This window comes from Fukomys damarensis, unplaced genomic scaffold, assembly GCF_012274545.1.
Source record: "Fukomys damarensis isolate Sample0158 unplaced genomic scaffold, DMR_v1.0_HiC HiC_scaffold_38, whole genome shotgun sequence".
NCBI classification, from domain to species: Eukaryota; Metazoa; Chordata; class Mammalia; order Rodentia; family Bathyergidae; genus Fukomys; species Fukomys damarensis.
The window spans coordinates 69,443,215-69,459,475 of NW_022900950.1; the positions used below are offsets into that span (position 1 = coordinate 69,443,215).

The 16,261-nt window shown below is 40.2% G+C and overlaps 1 protein-coding gene across 2 annotated transcripts in view; it reads right to left on the bottom strand.

Moving 5' to 3' along the window:
- The window catches only part of Inpp4b (inositol polyphosphate-4-phosphatase type II B), a 943,087-nt gene that overhangs the window by 455,570 nt on the left and 471,256 nt on the right, over positions 1-16,261 (bottom strand). The gene's annotated exons all lie outside the window — the stretch shown is intronic.

The following is a 16,261-nucleotide window of genomic DNA, read 5'->3' on the forward strand; positions in this document are numbered from 1 at the left end:
AAAAGTCCTAGTTAATATTTATTATAACCACAGACAAATACAGGCAACTGGAGCTATTAAGTCCATCACAGATCCATTGCTCTGACTCAAAAGGACAGCTGCTACCTGTAGACAATTACTCATCCATATCACAGTTTTCAGAGAATTTCCTGTACCTTCAGTTTTCACATGGTTTGTAGTTCAAATAACTGGAATGCAAATTTCAGGAAAAAATGACTAAGACATTGATCTTTCAGAGTCAGTTTCTTTTTACTTTTTCTAGAAATTATTTGAGAGACTAAAGTACTTCTGTCCCACACTGGGAACCCAGGAGCATTAAATACCACATTGAGGGTCACAAATCAGTCCCAGATTCTCTGTCCTGCTATACCATGTGTAATTTAAGAATTAAATACCATGACACCTTAAAGTGTGCTAACAGTCAAACTGCATAGGAAAAATAGAAGTGTTTAAGAGCTGTTTAGTAATACTGTTAACTACAAATATAGAATCCTCAAACAGTATCTCATTGATTTAAATTCTCTTAAAACCACTCAGTAGTAATACAACTTAGACAAAATTGGAAACAAAGTCTTTGTAAGCAGGGAAGGGTAAAACGGGTGAAGGAAGGGCAGGGAGAAAAATAAGAACCAAGACATATCATGTAAAGGTACAAGATCCCAATGATAAATGTAACTGTATTGTTTGCTTTAAATGTACCAATAAACTTAATGGGGAAAAGAAAATACACCCTTGAGAATACACAATAAGCAATCGAAAGGGATGGTGAATTTCTACTAAAATTAATTTTCCCGTTTATAAAAGTAATAAATGCTTCTAGGGTAATATTAAGAAGTTAAACATAAATATAACAAATACAGATACCACCTAAAATTTTACCAACCATATGCAAACACTACTAATATCATAAGCTCTTTCCAAAAAGTAAGATCACATTATAACCATTTTGTTTAGATTAGTTGTTATTTTAATATGATGCACACTTGTTTAAGCCAAGATTTTTCTAAATCATACCTTTATATCTGTATTTCTCCACACCTGATTCCAGTGCTTTTTTTGTACTTTCTCAAGGCAATCAAGATAGTAAATAATCTCTCAAAAGACTGAATGGTTTCATTCTGTAAATTCAGAAAGCTTACCCCCAAATAAATATTTTTTTTGTTTGCAAGCTGTATTTCTGAAGTCTCCAGGGTCCCGAGAATTTGAACCAGATTCTTTTTAATAATAAATCATTTGACTAAACAGTGAGTATGGCCTTGCTCTTTCCCCTCACCCTGGGGATCCTACAGGCATATTGAAGGATGCTTCAGTATCCGAACTCCCAAGTGCTTGCAAGATGGCCTGCGCAAGAAGTAAATATCAAATACTTAAAACTATTTCCAAAAGTCTGCACTAATTTTCTGCAACCCAATTAGCAACATTTGGCAAAGGATTAATGTGCTTCATCTTGTGGTTTACTAGCAAATCAAACAGTGAAAAAGCCAAATAGCTCATCAGAGGTCACTGAATTTCTATTCCATTTTATATCTCAGGAAAACCATGAAAGTTAAGTGACTTGGTTGAACAGTGCGTTGAATGAGGTTCAATCCCTGTCTAACAGGAAAAAACAAAAAACAAACAAACAAAACTACCTTACATTTCCTAACAGGAAAATGATCATGTATAAGACTACACATACACAATGAAAAAAATTATGCCTCAGTTCCATTCTGGGGTGAACAAATTTGAACAGCAATTTGCGTATCATATCTGATCTTTCCTTGAGTCTAAAATATTACGAGAATTCATAATAAATAATTATTGATCTCCTCAATTCTTGTAGCAAGAACCCAACTTCATTCATTTATAGCCATCATACTTATTTGTGAGCCTGAAATCTTAAAGACTAAAAGAAAGGCATCTTTCCTGTGCTTGGAAAAGCTAAATGCCCGGGTTGTGATAGCATACACCGTACATGAGGGGTTAAAGAGGCTGTGACTCTGAGTAACCGTCAGCCTGGAGAGAAGTCCAAAGGAATAGCTCTGAAAAGTAAACAGTACCCCAATCTTCTCTCCAGGGGCATTAAGGATATCCCTTGGAATGCTTAAACAGCAGAAGACACAAGTCTAAGTCGTTGAGCACTGGTAGCAGAAGAACAATGTATTCAGCACAGGAAAACCTTAAAAGAGTCATGAGTTTTAAGGCACATGTGTGCAAATTATTAAGGGAGACTTAGTGTCTTATGTTTTCCTTTTGGTGATAGAGTGATAGCTGAAAGATTTCAAATATAAATATCCAATGAAACAAAAAGACCATCAAAGAAAAAGTCTACTTCCTAAAACAAAAATGAGAAGGTCAATATGAATTAGAAGAAAAGGCTAATTCAAGTGGTTATATCTTATAGAGAAAAATTATGACACAACAATAAAATAATAAAATAATAAAATGTGCAACATATATTGTTGGAAAAGCAAACTTAATTGCTTCCATACAAGCAGTTTAAAGTATTTAACTTGGGGTGTTTCCTGGTATTGATAAACAACTTCAAATGAAGCAGTCCGTTTGACCAAATGCTTTATAGATATGCTAAAGCTTCATTGCAGAATCCTTGATATGTAAATCATTCAAGAGGACATGTTTTCAGAATAACAAAAAGGTTACCTTTTGAAGTACTAAATGTATGTGCCTCTGTGTGTTTGTATAAATATAGAGTGAGATAGATACAGAGATCTTTATATACAGATTCATTTAACATTCTGACAGAAAATCATTCTAAAATGTATTAAACTTTATGAGGCCTTCCTTAAAAGCACATTGGGCAGTGTAATTTTCCTTGATGACCCAAAGTCATCATTGTGAATATTAATTACTATACTATGCTGTACCAAAATTATGCCTCTGAGGCCCTCAGAAATGTATACTCTCTACTGCCCTTAAAATTACAGAATGTCAGCATTAAATAGGACGTGAACACTTGTCCGGCCTTCTCAATTACAGATAAGGACACTAATGTCAAGACAGGAGCAATGTAAATTAATTAAAGGGACACATACAGTGATACATCCAGGTCTCCCAACTCTGTGACAAGAGTCCTTTCAGTAAACCCACAGTTCCAAACTCTACAGTCTACACTTTCCATTAGTTCTGCCTGTTTGTAGTTTTCCTCTCTCCTACTTGATGCTGTTTCGTGCCCTCCTCTTCACTGTTGTTGCTAGCAAAATCTCCTTCTCCCATAAGCATGAATTCAGAACAAGACCTGAGCATTCCGGCATGCATGAAGTGCAGAGATCTCAGTTCATCAGAAGGTGAGAGGTGGCAGTCGGATTCCAGGGAGTGCCCAGGCACAATTTAGAAGAGTAATCGTGAAATAAATCAGACACATAAGCTGAAATACTACATGGTATCTCTCATTTGGGTAAAGCAGAGTACAAATAAACAGCAAAATAAAGGATTGATAGGACACAGGAAGACAAGGGAGGGGCAGGGAAAGGAAGAAGTAAAAAGATTTAAGATGTATCACGTATGTGTGCCAAATACCTACAATGAATACAAGCATTCTATGTCATAAACATGAATTCATGATAATAATGAGAATGAAAATGAGAAAGGCAGATCTAGAGACAGAGGGAGGAAGTGAGTGGTGAGGGAAAGGGGGCTAAAAAGAATCATGTTGCATTATGTATGTGGGCCTACTTCCTCAGATGAGTGAAAACTTCATGCACTGCAAACACGTAGTAACGAAAAACCAATCAAGGCTATGGTGTAATCCAACCAGACCTCAGTCAAGGGCTCAAATCAGATGTTAGAGTCGAAGGTACGAATCCAGTGTGAGGAAGGGTGCAGTGATCAAAGAAGCCAGGAGCAGGACGTCTGAAGGCAACAAGTCACGGGAGGTGGTGTAGGTGAATTCCAATGACTAAGATGTCTGTGCCTTCCTTACACTCCATTCCAGGGCAATTATACATTGAAACATAAGGGCAGCCAGGTGCGGGAAGGGCGTCTGTTTTTGTTTTGTGTTGTTTTTAGCCCCTCAGCCGTCCTATTTTGAATCTGATTTAGGAAACAACTCATTTCTTGGATGATAATGCCAGATTTCAGAGATCTTTGTGAGCAACTGAGGGGTGGGGTGCTGAAGGAGGGAAGGGGGCTTCAATGACCAGGAGGAGGAGGCTGTGCCAGTTCCTAAGTCTCACTTGCTGCTTCCTCCTTAAAAAGCTCCTGCTGGCTTGGTCCCAGAGCTCTCTAAGGCTTCAGAACAATTAAATTCCAAGTAGGTGAGGTGTCACTTTTTGTTTTGGTTTCCATGTCAATACACAGATACCCACCAGGAAGAGGAGGAAATGGGTTTATCAACTCAGCTGCATTTGAGCCTGTCTGTCCTTCAGGAGGGCAAGCTTTCCTTTTCAGAAAGAATTGGCCTTTTGTTTCAAAAGATGCCCCCACAGATAAATGACACGTGCAGGATGACACTGTGGCAAGGCTACTATCTCCGATTAAAACTTCTTCCACTCTCCTCTACTCCAGATCCGCTAATACTGAGTCCTGAAAAATTCTGTCCACTAAATCAGCTTCAAATTGTTCAGGCCTCCCTCTTAGAACCAGGTGTTCCAAGTGGTGGTCAGGTTATTATCACCTCAGAGGAAAAAGCTCCCCATGTTGTGGGCAGAGGAGATTCCATTATGCTTTTTTTCTTACTCTTTCCTGTAGTGCCAGAAGGCTGCACAGTCTGGAAGACAAATTGGTATTCTCTGTAGGAACAGAAGGGATGATTCATGCTGTGCGTTGCATAATTAAGGTCTGTGAACTCAAAATGAGCAAACCAGGATGTTAGTAATCTTGGTAAGGGAGTGGCTAGAGAGGGCAGCCATACCTTGTTCTTCATTTCGATCTATTTGACATAGGGCACTTTAACTTCTCTGAAATAAAAGAAATTTACTCCAAATAGAAATTCTTTTCCAGTTTCACTCCCTTGCCTCTTGATCTCTCACTCCTCCTCTCATGACAAATTATATGAATGTTTTATTTTACCTCCAGGAAACTAGGCTTCCCTGTCATCCCTAGTGCTTCGAAGTGTTCCTTTAATTCATATAATTGCTAATGCCCTACAACAAACCAGAGGACCAAGCATTTCAAAGCCATACAGGAAGACAACGTTGTTCTTGTTTTCACAAAAGTTCATAGTCCAATTAGGGGAACAGAGATGAAAACAAATTACGAGGTACTTACCTGACTGTGTCACCTACAGGCACAACGTACGTTCTATAATCTCAGTATCTTCAGATATAAAGTGGCAACATTAATACCGATTGTGCCATTGGAGTTACAGATGCATGTAAATCACTGAATAGTATGCTTGGCACATATTAGGTAGATGATACAAATTAGAAAACCATAAAACAAACTAGCAAGTGTTCTGAGGAATGATAAAGACTCACAGAAATAAAGGAAAAAGATGACCACTCCGCCCAGAAGAAGTAACGTTCGTCATTTTATGCACTGGACATGTATTGCTTTATGCCTGCTCAGCCAGCACAAGGCCTTTCTTTGGCAACACCCTCTGATTTCCTTGGACAAGGTGCCTGGCCCACTTGCTTAGTTTCCACTTCTAGTTCTGAAAAGTGGGCTTTTCAGAGCTTTAGCCGAGTCTGAGCTGACAAATGGAAACTACATGATAAATCACAGTGCATTGGGAAGTCGAAAGAACTAGTGGGGTCATTTTCCTGTGGTGATTTCTTTTCTGAGCTTGCACAAAAATGAAAAGGAAGGCGCAGGAGACAAAGAAGGAAACTGGATCTCTAGTTGTAAAACTGCCGCTGGAGTTTTAAGGCAAGGATTGTATTATTAAATTTCTGTCAGTCTGGTGCTTCTCCTCAAACCTATTTTAATTTGTCAAATATGCAAAGGTCTATTGTGAGTGTTTGCTACAGAGTGGAGCTGCAGCAGTCCGCTAGCACTGGCAAAAGGATCCACACAGAAAACCAATCCAGTCAAGCCAAAGCTCAGAGTGACACCGAGCAAAGAGAATGTCAATTACATATACAAGATTTCAAAAAGCTCAGTTGCAAGAGGACGTAGGACTTCTCTAGGGTACACAAATGATCACCTACATGGCGGGAATATGTAACAGGTAAGCTGGACTGTCAACTTGATTGGCTTGAGAAACATATAGGGGTTAGAAAAGAACACTTCTGGGAGCGTCAACACGGGCCTCAACCCTCCTCTCTGGGGCTGTTTCCCTGATCTGCTTCCCAGCTGCCATGGGCCAAGCAGCTTTACTCCACCATGCTCTTCTGCCACGATGTTACTGCTTGGATGCCAGCCATGGACTGAACACCCTGAAAATATGAGACAGATTAAACCTCTCCTAAATTGCAGGTGTCAAGTATCATGTGCGCACAATGGAAAACTTGCCGGTGCAAGATATTCTGAGTAATATTTGTGACTTACTTTAGATTCTGCTTGGGTTCATTTGAACTCTGGTGTGACATGGTTCTGAACCCATAGCAGATGCCTCCCACCCTGTGAGGGTCTTTTTCGGGGATGTAGCAGCTGACTCAGCAGCAGCCAGGCAGGTCATGTGATTTCTAACACAAAGTCACAGGAAAGCTATCACTCAAAGGAAGAGTGATCAAATCACTCTTGCAGAATTTGGGTAAGGAAATTACTCAGGATTGAACACTTGTGGCAGAAAAATAAGTACATGTAACACGAGAGCAGCATTTCTTAAATCTTGATGTACATGAATGCAGGTTAATGTACAGATTTTCATTGGTAGGTCTGGGGTAGAATTTAAGTTTTTGTATTTTGAATGAGCTCTCTGATGACACTGAGGTTGCTGGGATCCACAGTTGAAATAGCAAGGCTGAAGTCCCTCACGAAATAACAAACAATACAGGATACTAAGATATTTGATGAACTTATCTCGTATACAGAGTTCTTGAAACTTGGTCTATTTTGGCATAAAAAGAGTAGTAACTTTCTTGAACCCTACTCTGCCTATCTAAGCAGTCTCAAACAAAGTAGATTTCCACAGCAGAGTGGTGATGGGGCACGCTTTTGCACCTTTGGTGTCACACATCACCAAAAACTTGTGATATTCTTCCAACATGTGACACCATGGACTGGAAAACTTATAGAAAAGGGAGCAACACTGACTCTCAGAGAAATAAGCAGAATCTAAAGAATAAAGTTAGCAATAACTACCATTTTATGTTTGCCATCTTCCAAGCATTGTGTTGAATATTTTATCAGTTCAACTCTTAGGATAATGGTGATTCTATGAAGTAGGGATGCTCATTATTTCTACTTTCGAGAAGAGGTAACTAAAACCAGAGAAGGTAAGTTATTTATTCAAGGTCATTCAGTTTTGGACAGGCAGTTGAACACATGCTCTCCTGCTCTCCAGCACACTCACAACCATGGTTTCTCCATTTGCAGCCTCCACTGCACCAATAAAATAGCTTTCTCCATGATGCAAGATGAAATGACATTTTTAGTTTCTGAAGCAACCATGGATGCTAACGAACTGTCTTTCCTTCTGTAAAAGTAATTTTATTATAGCAACCTGATATTCAGGGAGGGTTGGACTTTTGGTTTCTATCCTGTTTTTCTTGACTTCTTCAACTTCCTTTCTGGTATCATTCTCTCTTCTCTGCCAAAGTTGGGATTCCTCAGGGCTGAGTCAGAAGCTCTCCTGTTTTCCAGCTGTAGTTTCCTCCGAAAGATAATTTCAATCATTGTTTGATCATCACCTCTACTCAGAACATTCCTCTCATCCCCATTCCCTTATATATTCAATTTGACATCTCTATTTTTATGTCTGAAAAGCTAGATTGAATGCAATAAATCTAAAAAATAAATTCAAGATTGCTACTTTCACCTTCACCCCCACAAAGAATGCTGTACCAGAAGTTGCTGTCTGTCTGTCTTTGTTTCTACTTTCTCATTGCTAGGAAAAAATATCCAATACCCACAGTAAAAGGTTTATTTTAGCTCACAGTTTGTAGAAGTTTCAGACTACAGTTCACTGGCTCTAAGGCAAAAAGGCATGGCCAATGGGCATGAAAAGGGGAACAGTTTATTGCATGGTAGACAAGAAGTAAGGCTTCTTTTTTCTTTCCTTTTTCATTCCATCCAGGTTAAGCCTATTGGTTTAGGTACACACACACACACGCGCGCACGCGTGCACACATGCACACACGCACACGTGTGCACACACACACACACAGGATGGGGCTTCCCTGTTCAGTAAGTCCGTCATCCACATCCAGAACTACGTCAAACCAATGAGTGGAAGAATCCAGGAGCACACACCCATGATCCAGTCACCTTCCACCTATGAGCTCATGAAGCTTTGAGGGAACATCTAGATACTGCATAAGCCATAGAATTGCATCCTCTTATGCAAAATATATTTAATCCATCTCTATGAGTTCCCAAAGGCCCAACAGTTTACACATTGCTATAAAGTCCAAGTCTAAAATCTCCTCTGTGATTCAAGGCAAACTTAGCTGAGAGTCCCTGCACAAATGAAAAGAAAGTTAAACAATTCTAACATACAAAGGCACAAGAAAAGCATTTTCATTCTAAAATATACGAAAAGAGGATAGAAGTGAATGGGACCCAAACAATCCCACAATCTAGTAGGGCAAACATTAAGTCCTGTAGCCCCATGGTCACCATCCAATGCAGTCTGTGAGAAGATGTGAAGCCCAAAGGGCTTGGGCGGCTCTGTTTCTACAACACTTCCAGTGGTGGTATCTCCCACTGCTTCTCTCTTTGGCTAGTTTTGCTCACTCCTTGCAGCTGTCCACAGACAGTCCACATTCCTGGCTCCTTCAACCTTCTGGAGCTTCCCTATCACCTTCAGCTTAATACAGCATCACAAAGTGCCCTCTCAGGACCACATTTCCTGGCCTCCCAGGTCTTCTGAAATCTTGGTGGAAGCTTTCCTGACCCCACAACTCTTGCATTCTGCATGCATCTAAAACCAGCACCACATGGTAAATACCACCAGGGTCTGCCACCAACTAGAGTAGTAGCCAGGCCTCTCCTCTTGGCTGTAGAACTTGAGTTCCCGCATTCCTGAGTGCTATGAAGCCAATCCTAAAGAACAAATTCCTGAGACAGTTATTCTGGAATGTGGTGCTCTGAAGCTGTCTTCTCAAAGCATGGTCTTTCACCTTTGCAATTTTGAGGCTGCAAAATGTGGAGTCTTATTGGCTCTTGTGATCCCATATGGGTCATCTTTTCTAGTGTCCAGTTCTAAAGCACTTGGCTCTTTTAATGCTAATCTTTTCAGCAACTAAGATCTCCTCCATTCCATCTTTGCAGATGGCAACTTTACCAGAACTTCTTTCTGGCCAAACTCAAAACCATTTAATTAATTTTGCTGGGTGGTTTGTTCTTGATTCTCAAGGCACAGCTGGCTAAGAGTGGCCATGCCACCACCTCAACATTGGATTGCCTTGAAATTTCTTCTGCCAGATGAATTAGCCTGCTGCCTTTAATCTCATCTACATCTAGAACTATGCTAATACCAATCAGTGGACTAGTCCAGGATCACATACTCATCATTCAGTATATCACACTCATGACTCAATCACTAAAGCTCCACCTATGAGCACAGGAGGCTTTGCTGGGACATGTAGATATAACCCATAACACTGCATCCTGTCCATATCCCCTTGGAATTAATTTCACCACATGCCCCTAATTTCCAACTGCTAATATTTGCATCCCTTTGTCTGAATGTTTTCTCTGGCCACTGAAGTCCAATGTACTTACCCTATGGCAAGCCAAAAAGTTGGAGATTGATCCCTTCAGGTCCAATAATGATAGACAAGAGGCAAACTAAAGGACAAACACCATTGCTCCGTTTCCCTTTAGGTGGGATAACCTGAACCAGGTGTTCCATGATAGCTACTATAGTTCCCCAACAGGCAAAAGCTCTGGTACTGTATCATAAAACAAAATTCTTTGATAATGCACCTTATACCGCTGGTCTTCCCTTCTCAGTCTCCCTCACTCCTTCATTGGGGTTTCCTGGAAATAATTCTCAAATAAACCACTTGTGCTTAAATATATCTTGAGTTTGGGGAAGATCATACTGAGCCACATCCTCCTCAGATTGCCTTCAAGCCTTGCCTTTTCAATGCACAGGTGAACCATCAGTCTAACTCCACTAGCTAAACCTACAGCAGTAGCATCCTTGGTCTCTTCTAGTACCTTCCACCCACAAGGTCCTAGAATTGTGTTCAGTAAACAGCTTTGAATTGCCCACTTTTCAATAATCTCCACAAACAACTTAACCGAATCACTGTCATACAAGACTGAGAATAGTTTTAAAAAAGAAAAATATAATCCTCTAACTTGTGCTTTGTATCCATTCTTGATTTTTCAATTCATTAATAAATTAATGCAAACTTGTCCTATTCCACTTTTTAAATTATTCCTATGCTTTTTCAGCTTTCAGGCTACTGATAAACAAGTTTAACCAGGGCTTAGGACACTATGGCTTTTCTTTTTCTTTTTCAGTTTCACCATATCTCAAAGTAGCCCTCATACTCCAGACTGCACTCAATCTTAAAGCAATGTTTAAGCATTTGAGTGAGATATAAAAATAACTTTGTTGGTCAAATCAGAATTTTATCTTAATTAAATGAAAAAGGAGATGTATATTAAAATATCATTTGTTAGAACTCCGCTTTCACTTGTAAGTGTACTACACCAGAATGAAAAGCATACTTGTCACCGAAGATTAGTCAAAAAGAGTTTGAAAATGGCATCTTGACCGTACCATGTCCTTACCTGCCACTGAGCCTCACCTGAAGGTAAAAGCCACAGAAAATGCCATTAATAATCCAAATATCAGGCAGCAGATGGCTACCAAGCCAAACAATACGGGGTGGAGATTCAGATGGGGGCCTAGCATGCAGAATTCCCTGACCATCAGAGTACAGTTTACAGCAGACTCTCCTGGACTGTGAAGGACAAGTGGCAGTCAGGCAGAGATAATATTAAGAAAGCTCGTTAAGCAGCCCAGGTGAGAGACTGTAAAGCACATCTGTAGAGATGGCAGCTGTGGGGTTAAGACATGGAGTGAGCTTGAAGGACACTAAAGAGGGAGACTCTATAAGATCTGATTACTATGAAGTCTATCTCATATTTATTAGATACTGCGGAGTGGTAAATGAGCATTTTACACTTGATTTATACAGATTCCAAGGCCAACTTTAATAGGGTAATTACCTTGAGGCTGATTGAAGAAAAATTAAAAAGCATTCTAATATTTCTACCCACTAACAGCGAGTATGCATGGAAGGGGAGAGAGGGAGGGAGGGCGGTTTGGAGGGCGAGAGATTTAGTGACAAAGGAGAGTCCTTAGCTGTGGGTAACCAGTGAAGATAAAGAAGGAGTACTTCAGGCAGGATGGGATGAATTCAACTTGCTAATTGATAGGTAAGGCAACTGTGGCCCAGAACTTCATCATCTTACAAACTAAGAAGCCAAGCTATAATCAGAGCTCAGGCCTTCAAGCCACTAGAGGAGTACTTGATGCATATATTTAGCATGGCCAAATATGTGATTTCTGGGCATGACACACGAGTCTCCTACTTCCATACCAGCATGACCAAGAAATGTTTCTGGCTAAAGTACAGTCTTTCCAACTGCCACAAACTAGGCATGAGGGGCTGACCACCACTTCACCCCTTAGTGCCAAGACAGATCATTGCTGAGCTTCTGACTTCAGACAAGTGTTCAAAATATATTTAAGTGGAGAAAAATAATTGGTAAATGAGTATAAGGATGAAAGTAACTTAAATAGAAGTAAGGCAGTCATTCAAGACAGTGAGAGGGAAAAGTGAAAGAACACAATCTCTGAGTGGGCTTGAGAGGTAAAGGAGAACCATAAAAGGAGAATCTAAGACTTGTAGACTGGGAAGAAAACCAGAGTCAGTGACCAAAACAGGGTCACTTGAGAGCTGGTTCATAGGAATAAAGAACTTTGTAGTTCATTCTAGGATGAGTTATTTTGACAAAGAGGGCAAGATATGCATGTGGAGATTTCCTGCCGATGTGTTATTTGGGAAAAATGTTTTCTGTCACCTAAGGCAGTTTTATTTCTACTTTGAGTCAGAAAGACAAGTTTAGCAGTTACAGTAAGAGGGATAAGGGCCTGAAAGTGGTGCACAAATTGCAGGGGAAGGTATCGATTGCATTATTTTATCACCTTAGCTGATACCTGGAAAAACTGTACTATCTCCTCATATATTCAAGCAAAAGAATAAAAGACACAGGGCCAAAAGGGGCTCTTTGTTGTTTCTCTGATGCATCAAAACTGATTCAGCACAAAGGTGCTCCTTAGAACAGGCCTGCTGAGACCACCAGGGCTGAGCAGACAACCTTCACTATTACAGCCCGAGTCAGGCTCTCACCCAGATGCTCGGCCTGAGAGACACAAGGAAGCTTCCTGGAGAGGTGTGCAGTGCAAGGCTGAGTATCTTTTGAAGAGTTCACGACTGCTGACAGAGCTGGGGGAAGCCTGGCGGGCTTCCAAGCTCAGCTGCTCACAGGAAGTTTTGAGACACAATTGTGGAGAGGAGAAACTAAAGTACAGATAAAAGTTGGATCTGGATTTCAATTCATCTGCTGATATACATATGGATAAGAGAACAAGAGGAATGTATAAAAGGCCCTTTAGTTCCCAGCAATGGAACTTCTGGGAAAGTCACCCTCGCTACAAAGAATTGCTTCAGAGACCTGGAGAGACACAAAGATATACATGAGCCCCCCACACACACATGCACATATACTGACCACTGGTACACAGACACACAAGCACCATGAAGAAAAAAGTGAGTCCTGAGAGGTTATGTGCCTTGCTAGTGGTCTCATGGGCAACTGTTAGTGGCAGAACCCTCAAATATACTCAGGATGCAGATATGGGCATGGTAAGCACTAACCCTGAAATGGTAGGGGTGCATTCTAGGTATCTGAGGAGTAGTAGAATGGATTTCAGGGTAAGAATAGGAGATATTTGCATTGCAGTGTTAAGATGGAACTTAGATCAGTTATGTTTCACTTAAAATGGAATGAAGATGGCCAAAAATCTGAAACGGTAGTGTTTTCCAATCACCATGGTCTTTACTCTCTCATGTGCAGAGTTTCTAGTCCATCACGGGCTCAGCTCCCACTTATCTTCTCTAGATACAGGCTGGGTACCCACCAACACAAGAACTCCTGCCTTGAAACAATCTGTTCGGCAAGCGAGCTTGTCGTGATTCTCTGGATCTGACCTTGCTTCCCAGCTTTTCCATACCTAAGGTTCTACCTCTTCAGTAGCAACTTGGCCTGCATGACTGGTGTCAGCCATACTCTCCCTTTGCAATCCCAAGACCTGGGTTCCAAATTTCCATCTTGAATTGTACACCCGACCTATTAGCTCAAACCTTTGCAAGAGCTACTGCCTCTAATCTGAACACCACTAAGCCCTTTTCAAGACCTTGGTCCCCAAAATTCAAGTTGAGTCTACACACTCGGGTCACTTGTACATTTTGCCTGCTGTGGCTCAATAACCCACCTGACTTTGTATTACAGACACATAGCCTTTATCTGTCCTGTACTCTGTTCTTTACACTCTCTTTATCATCCAGATTCCATTATTCTGACTCAAATAAGGCAGTCACTTTGACAATGTATCTATCACAGGATAAAACAGGACAAGAAGAAGATGAAAAACAAAACTTAAGGAGAACATAAAATTTCTTTGTGAAACAGTTATTACCTTTATGACTAAATATGAAGCCCAAAGATGAGGAAATTCTACAATCCATAGATATTCAGGGGAGGTTAAGTTTTGCCACTGTTACCAAGTCACCCGGAAGTCTCCGTGGATAGGCACTAGAGAAAGAAGTTCACTTCTCCTCTGAGTATATTGGGAGGTGTTGGAAGAATGGAGGAATCTACTCTATACAGGAACTAAGGACCTGGGTAGGAGATGCCTCTAATCTGTGAAGCTTCAGTGTCAGAAGCACACGTTCTCCCCGATTACCTGCTAGGTCAAGAGACATCAAAGAATCCCAGAGGACTTCACTTGACTCAGCCTGGAACTAACACGTACCATTTCCTTCTAGCAGCTACAACTGAATATAGGTCTCCACCAACTGAGGACCCCGAGAAAGCCAACTTCCACATGTGTCCAGACAAGGTGCAGAACTAGAAATCGGGAATGTTAATAATGTTCAGGGGACAATGACTTCAGCTGATGCACTTCTTCAACTTTTGCAACTGTTCGTTAGCTAAAAAAATTAATGCACTATATTAATTCCACTCCCTTCTTTCCTTTCCCTTACCCCTCCCATTTCCGCTTCCCCTTTGCCCATTTTCTTTCTATTTCACATTGTCTATTATACCTTTCAGTCCTTGTTTACACTTTTAGTTTCTCACGCTAGAGAAGCTACTCAGTATTTGTACATGTGTGTCCTATTTATTTCACTTAAGAGTATACTTTAAATGTACCGATAAAATTAATTTTAAAAAAGAACTAATTCACTACAGTTGCTACAACATTTCTCATTTTTAGCGGAAAATAAAGGGGATTGCGCATGAATGGTGCAAGATTCCATAGGGATAGGGTGAGCATGAACTAACAGGACGATGAATGTGGACTGATACCTGATGAAAGGAGACTGGCAGTGCGTATAATAAAGGCTGAGAAGCAAGGAGGCTGTCAGGGAGCAGAAGCGCTGCCACGATACATTTACCTGCTCTGTTTTGTTTCCTTTATTCTTGTGGCTTGTGAAGGATTACTTGACACTGTATTCGTTTTTAACACGTACGTTGCACTTAGTAAATCAAGAGTAAATGAGTATCAGCCTCTCACTTTGATGTGTAGTATGTAATATTTCAACACTTAAAATAGGAAGGGTGTCATTTTTAAAGCAACCTTTATTATTTTCCTATGACAGAGGTTGGCAAAAAGTGAAATGATATGCGTCAATTTTATTACTATTATGCTTTCATTCTAAAATATCACCAGTATTTCTATAAATATTTAACTTGTAATCATAGCCCTTTTCAGGCAAGCCTGAAATATATAGATATATAGATAAATGGCATATGTTTACAGCTGTCAATAAGGTACTTTAAATTCTCCATGTACACATCTAAAATTCTGTCAGGAGTACACTAAAATACAAGAAAAGAAAGCTGTTAATTTTCCTCCATTATTGCTTGCTCTTCTTCCTTATATTCTGAAGAATGTTTTGGATTATTGTTTACATGTAACTTATGAACATGAACTTTACACACTTGAAAAGTCTATAAAATATCAGAGTTAATGCTGTTTTGTCTACTGCATTGCCTGGAGCCGTCCCAGGGGCTCCTGAACCACGTTACACACCTCATGACATCCCGATAGACAAGCAGCCGGAAGTCGACAAATATTTCCTCTCTCTTCTCACAAAACGGGGTTTATCAAGCAATGCTTCGCTGTTGAGATCCTCACAGAAGTAAAGAACTTTGGCGAGGCCTAATCCTCAACACTGGAGCCCACCATCTGAGAAATCTGCTCTGCACAGCCATGCACCTCTTCTACACAAGCTGCAGCCCCTCCTCCGAGGCACCGTGAGTGCTGCACCAGACGTCAGCCCAGTCTGGAATTTAAGATACAGTAGCTATTCCTTATTGTTCCAAGACCCCAAGACCATCAGTGTGAGCTTCAATTCACAGACACGAACAAATCCTCGATATGGGACAGCGCCTCTTTCTACACAGAAATACTTGTAATAAGCTTAACTTACAAATGAGGGGGCTGAGGGGGTAACTCAGTGGTAGAGCACTTGCCTAGCATGTACAAAGCCCTGGGCTCGATCCCAAGTGGCACACACATTAAGGCAAATCATAAATTATGCACAGCAAAAGTTTAACAATAACTAATAATGAAACAGGGCAATTATAAAGAATATTCTATATGAAAAAGTTATTTAAAACTTATGAGTTGTTTAATTCTGAAAATTTCCATTTAATGTTTTTGAACTATGGTTTTAAAAACCAGTGAAAGTGAAACCATGAATGGGGAGACTACTGTATTTCTTAATCCTGAAATCTCACAAATTAAAAAAAAATCAGTCCCCTATAGTTTGACAGTGACTAATGTTGGTGAAAACTGAAGTGATGCTTTTAATATCACTTGGTTTTTCTATAGTGAGTAATTGTCAAACCCTTAAATTTAACAAGAAATACATGTTACTCTATATTACTATGTATGTACATATATATA